This window comes from Apostichopus japonicus, chromosome 17 (assembly GCF_037975245.1).
Source record: "Apostichopus japonicus isolate 1M-3 chromosome 17, ASM3797524v1, whole genome shotgun sequence".
In the NCBI taxonomy this organism is placed as follows: Eukaryota; Metazoa; Echinodermata; class Holothuroidea; order Aspidochirotida; family Stichopodidae; genus Apostichopus; species Apostichopus japonicus.
Window position 1 is genome coordinate 13,675,957 of NC_092577.1, and position 6,766 is coordinate 13,682,722.

At 39.3% G+C, this 6,766-nt stretch overlaps 1 long non-coding RNA gene across 1 annotated transcript; it reads right to left on the reverse strand.

Moving 5' to 3' along the window:
* Positions 1 to 3,657: 3,657 nt before the first annotated feature.
* LOC139984664 (uncharacterized) lies at positions 3,658 to 5,851 on the reverse strand. Its single transcript, XR_011799136.1, has 2 exons — positions 5,643 to 5,851; positions 3,658 to 4,443 (listed from the first exon to the last, which is right to left on the reverse strand). It is a non-coding gene; the product is annotated as an uncharacterized lncRNA (long non-coding RNA).
* Positions 5,852 to 6,766: the final 915 nt, after the last annotated feature.

Below are 6,766 nucleotides of genomic sequence, written 5' to 3' on the forward strand. Positions count from 1 at the left end.
TGTCCAGTCCGTGTGTCAATCTTTTAGTCTGTATGTGTTTCCTTGTTTTATATACTTTATGATATATATATATATATATATGTTATACTCTGACGATTAAGATAAGTAGTACGGGCTAATGAAAACATGCCAAGATTAGCTTAACGAGATCAGCGGTGGTGGTGGTGGTGGGGGATGCGGGTGCCATTGTATTCCCATGTATACTGTCATAATGTACCCCTATAAGGTGAAGTGTGCCACCTTTTCTTTTTGTATTCCCTCTTTATATAGTATACTACTTTGATGATGAAGGTAACACAAGCCTAGTCATGTCAGTTGCCCAAAGAAAGGGGTGGCGGGGTTGGGGGCTTGTGCACCCCCCACTTTGTTTTATAACCTCAAATGTGGCCCTTGTCATAAGTTTAAAGTGACCTTCTTTGTTATTGAAAAGTACCCCTTATCCATTTTTGTAATGGAAAAGTGACCTATTGTTGAAAAATCAAACTAATTAGAAAATACCCGATTCGTTGAAACATTAGAGATAAGATTTAAGAACAACTTGTACTAGAACTTGTGGTACAGCTTACAGAATGCAAAGAGGTTTCATATTATAAAACTACGTCTTGAGGTGATTTGGTCTTGCGAAGTTTGTATCCATCCAACTACCCCTCTTCCCGCCCCTCCTTCCACGGGCAAACCCTTTTTCGTTGCCTCTTCACTGGGATTTGAAATCTATGTTACGTTTTCATTTATTTTCAGTTGGTATTTTCGATGATGAAAATAATCGGTACGGGGGGGGGGGGGGGGCGCTGTGCCATTGTATTCCCCAGAGCCGTATATAGAGAGAGTTTGGCCAACCATGTAACCGATTTGGATTGGTCGAGAGGGAAAACGCCCACACAGGGTGGTAAAATAGGTCCACTTGAAAACTTTATAGCAGACGACACGCATACTCACAGTGTATAGACTATCGTTTGTGTACACGAAAAAAGTACGAAATTATGAAAGAAATGGTGCTGGGGATGCTGCAATCGGTCAGAACATGGATATTGTTGTTTGATTATCCGACTGACCATAAAAGAAGAGGAATTTTTTGGAAGTAGAAAGAACAAGATGGAGATCTAATGAAAAAAAGTCTGTGTAGCCTAGGCCCATACTAGCCATAGGCCCTAGTGTAATACGAGTAATGTACAAGCAATGCGAGAATTTTACGTTCAGACTGGTTTCTGTAATTACATGCATGGCTATTCTCTCTCGTTTTACGATCCACAAATTCGATTTCATTATGCCAGCTCTCCTAATCATAGGCATGGCAGTTTCAGTCGCACATATAGTTATCCTAATTCCTAGTTATTGTATGCCTAGGCTATGCCTAGCCTAAAAAAGTATCACTTTTAGTTTACGAAGTGATTATTCGCAGGGCAGCCCGGCGAATAACGTACACAGACACCTTATTCGCAGGGCTGTGACGATTTTGAAAATAGGTTTATTATTAGGTTTTGCTATTGATACCAGTCAGTTTAGGGGCCTTGAAAAAGCCAACCTTTTGGGCCCAAGTAGTCTTAGCCACTTCATAAGCTAAGTTTTGAAGCCCCAGCAGTTCAAGTTTAAAAGTTTATTTTAAGGGAGCTTATCTTGGGATTCCCTAAAAGCCGATATTGCCTGAAAGCCAATATGGTCAAAGGTGTGACACCCCCCCCCACCTCCCACACCTTTACATGCAAATGAGCAGTCACTCTGCAAAAACAAAGGTGAAAATGATCGAGGGATGACATTTTTATGTTGGCGGTACTAATGCTAGACTGGTTCAATCTTAAGGCCCTAGGCTCCCAAAACCAATCCTAACAGCATTAAGATAGGAATCCCAAAGGCCAATAAATTCCTCAAAATATAGAGGCTCCCAATTAAGACTCTCAAAAAGATAGCTGGTGCCCAAAAGCAAACTCGAATAGCCTCAAAAGCAAACTCGAATAGCCCCAAAAATTACTGAGCCCGTTAACCCAGTCTAAGGCTGCCCTGTGAATAAAGTGTATGTGTCTGGCTATTCGCATGGCAGCCCTGCAAATAAGATGCTTGTGTCTGGCTATTCACTGGGCTGCCCTGTGAATAAGATGCTTTTGTCCGGCTATTCGCAGGGCTGCCATGTGAATAAGGTGTATGTGTCTGGCTATTCGCAGGGCTGCCCTGCGAATAAGCCCCACCTTAATAGTTTAATGTAAAAGGGTGGGCTAGCCTCTAGGCATCAAGTAAAGCCCTAATCCTTAGTTAAGCCCGAAGCATAAGTTAAGCCTGGGCTTAATTAGACCTGGACCATTCCTTCTATTACTACAACTGTTATAGCACATTACACAGTATATATGGCACAGTATAAGGCCCAATTAAACTAGGTCTAAGGAAAACAAAGTAGCCTAGGCCTAAACTAGTTAGGCTAGGTCTATACTCATTGGCAACTTGTGGGTTGTGTACACATACAGGCCTAATTATATAGACCCTTTTTAGTGTGCCATAAACAAGTGCCCAAATGGTTAAATGATCTTGGTTTGTGTTAATTGTCAGCATTGGCCTAGCCTTTTTAGGCTAACATGAATTCAGCCTAATTTTTTCTTCTTCAAAAGTATAGCCTAGGCCTTGGTTTAATTTGGATGCAGTCAACTATCATTTATCAAAGTTGCATCAGTACCTCCTTATTCCCTTAATTGACACCCACATTGATGATTGAAGTTAAAAAAAATCTTTTTAAATTATCTTTAGACAGTAAATTTTAACTCCCTGAATTTCAGGACTTTTTTTACAAATCAAAGGTGACATGTGCTCTGAAGAAAAACTCCTAACATAAAAAGCCACAGTTAGCAGACTGTGATAATGACAAACCTGGTGAGTGACTACTAGACTGAAATCCAGTTCCTGCAACCACAGCAATAAAGTCTTTGTTTTAATCAATGCACTTGTGTGTTTGAAACTTTCAAATGGACACTCAATGGCAGTTGGTTAAGATATAAGGTTTTACCTTCATCATGGAGAGTTGAAGGGAATCTGCCTCATCATCTGAATAATGGACTCAAGGATAGCAACAAATCATGATTGGATAATGATTTTGAGCAAGTAAATATCTGGCAATTTGAAAGTTTGTATTATTTTTTTATATATTATTTAAGCTGTTTAGCTCACACACAAGCAAATGATCAAGTGACAACAACCGATGCAGTATATTTAAAGGTATTGAAGACTTGCCCTGAACCGCATGCCGCGCTCTGAAAAAGTTTACTTTCCGTTGCTTGCAAGTGAAGTTTTTTTTGTGTCGCTACAAAATGTAGACAGTAATGAAACCTGATACCTTGTTATCTTTTATCTAGACCTGAGATGTCCACGCTGCTATGTGCACTGTGTTGTGGGTATTGACTGTGATGTTTGTATTGACTGTACACTAATGTCTATTTACAGATGGTAGCAAGCTGTATGTGTATTTTCTGGGATCAATGGTGGTGTCTAACACTTCTGTTACACCGCATTCGAAACTAGGTCAGATAACCGGCATGAGACGTTTCTTTGTGCGGGAGTCTCCACACCCTTTAAGGAGAAGTATTTATATCCCATTAATAGAGAAAGAATTATGCTTCAATTGGTAGCATGCAACTTAAAATTTTTGCAAACATTAGATACAATCAAACAATAACAAGGTTCATTTACAAGGTAATCTACTGCCCTTTATTTCACATTAGTCTGTCACATCAGAAGGTCACAGCTTTCAATAATTATACAAACAAATTCCCTTGATGGGTGCTTCGTTAGATTCCTGCAATTTTCAAGTTTATCAATGTAATAAGTTCTGAATGTGGCAATGTGGAGAAGCTTTGGGATAATCTGTGGATAAGACTGCCAGACTATCAACAAGATTCCACATCCATGCAACTCCAACTGCTTCCTTCACCTCCTTGCAGATGTACCACATGTCCAAAAAAAAGTCAGCATTGGTTAATGTAATTAATATCTGGCTTCCTCCTGAGCTGGCAAATACACATGAATTGTCAAGTACAGAGGTCAGTGTGAAACCACTGAAAGATCTTCTCAGCTTTCAAGAAAACAAAGACTTGAAGCCAAATTGACGGAGGCCACACTGATACCATTCCACTCTCATAAGATGAAGGTATAACACACACTTCATTTTGTTTCTGTGATGCAGTGCCTGGTAGACTGTGAGGGTCACCCAATGGATGTTTTAGCAACTGCCTGGTTTATACAGCTCTGCAACAGATAATTCATCCTAATGTCTAGTCGTCATCCTGTCATGGCCTTGAGCAAGTTGAACCCACTTCAACACAAAGCAGCTATTGAATTCTTGTCTAGGTACTGACAAATCCACATCACCATCATTGCTGGTTCCAGCTACGCTGACCATGATAAAAGAGTACAATGAGGGTTTTTTAATTCACCCAACAGAGCTTGCATTCCAGTACCTTTGGGCAACTGAAAAGATATTCAGAAATTGTTATATATGAGTGTGTTTGTATGCATGCATATGTGTGATTTTCTTGCTTTACAGAACAGCTCCATTTTGATAAGCTATGTAACGTGGAAACCTGCCAATCATATGTTTGAAATAGGACAGGCTGAAACGATTCTTAAATGAAAAGCTTAACGACTTCTTGCATTTTTATACATCACTGTTCAGGTAAGGCCAGTAAGGGCAGTATGAAGAATAAGTAACAATTAATAATTATCATTATGGCCATTTGCTGTCTGCATAATAACAAACTGAATGATGTCATCAGCCCTGTGCTCAGTTGACAACACTGACAAGTAGGCACACTATGTCAGTGTGATCCATGAAACCTTATTAAGGACATGACCGTATAGTATATATGTTAATGGAAAATACATAAGCTACAACATACACCAGTATTCAGTTGTTGCAGGTTTTTTTTTTTCTCGACAGACCCATTCAATCTGTTGCACCTACTATAGCCTAGTACTACATTCCTGAGAAATTAACACCACAATATCAGTCTTAGGTTTGCCCACAGACTCCCAACTATTGCTACCTCCTACACTCAAGTATATAGTTTAGTTTAGTAGAAAAAAAGACCAGGAGAGACATTCAAGTCCCCATTAAGGACCCTAAGGCTATATGAGATGAATAAAACCGAGGACATCAAATGTCATACCCAATTACAATGCTTAATGTACTCATCCAAAGTATTCTTAAACCCATTCACACTACTTGCAATTCAACCTTCTCAGGCAAACCATTCCATCCATTCACAACCATTGTATAAGTTGTATTAGACTTTAGAGAAAAAGTTATGCCGAATATTAATCCTACTATGTAACTTCTGGAGTTTAATACAATGACCTCTGGTACAACTACTTTTTGGCAAACCTGAAAAGATCAGTGAAGCATAAATTGTCATTTTATGTGTAGGCCTACTTTATTTAATTGAAGGATCTATTAATGTAGGCCTGATGCTATAGTTGTGCGTCTGTAATCTAGCCTAGCCAGGACTGTGATGTGTGCTTTTCATTTGTATGACTATAGTAGGACTAGTACTAGTATGAGGCGTAAAATAAAACAAGTGTAATGACAGGTTTTCAGCTAGTTTTCTATGCATTTCAGGTGTGAAGATAAACGTAAATGTCATTAACTAACGCATACTCTAATTCATTACCTGATATCCATTTTGTTCCTCGTATGCCTGTCAAAATCTGACATTCTGAGTCGCTTCGTTTGTTCGCAACGAGCACAGTGTGCAAAGCTGCTATATATTGTGTGTGGTGTTTTTCGTGTTTCGCGCAACTGGTAACGACAACTGGACCTATTTTGATGCCCATGGTTTGCGTGTGACGTCACAAATCGCCAGTTGGCCAAACTCTCTCTATATATACGGCTCTGGTATTCCCATGTTTAATGTCATGATGTCCCCTAGCAGGTGAAGTGTGCTACGTTTCCCTTTGATACCGTCTCAAGTTAAAACTAGTTTCATGATGAAGGTAACACAAGCCAGGTTTAGTCATGTCAGTCACGGTAGGTTTGCCCAAAGAAAGGGGTGGCGGAGATGGGGGCTTGTGCACCTCGCCCCCCCCCCCACACACTTTTATAACCTGAAATGTGCCCCTTGTCATAAGTTTAAAGGGCCCTTCTTTGTTATTGAAAAGTACCCCTTTTCCATTTTTGAAATGAAAAAGTGACCTATGGTTGAAATATCAAACTAATTAGAAAGTACCCGTTTCGTTGAAACATTTAAGTTTTAAGAACAACTTGTACTAGAATTTGTAATACAGATTACAGAATGCTCAGAGGTTTCATATTATATAACTACGTATTGAGGTGATTTTGTCTACGAAGTTTGTAAACACCCCACTACCCCCCCCCCCTCCCCGCCCCTCCTTCCACAGGCAAACCCTTTTCGTTGCCTCTACACTTGGATTTGAAATCTATGTTACGTTTTCATTAATTTTCAATTGATATTTTCGATGATGAAAATAAACGGTATGACCCTCATGATCACAGGATAAGATACCAGAGACTAATGTTACCAACTGAAAACATAATTGGCTTCATATGTAGTTATAGCTCCATCACAGAGAATATCCAATTAAATTACTTAAATGTGAGATATTCAAACAAATACCGTATCATCGCAATGTTGCTGCTTGCCTCTAGAAATTTATATAATTCCACCTCAGACGAAAACTGTAGAATACCATTAGTATAGAAAATCTTTGAGAACCTACTATTAGAAACGTACCAAATGCCAAAAATCCAGAATGACGAATATGTGCGTTCAGCATT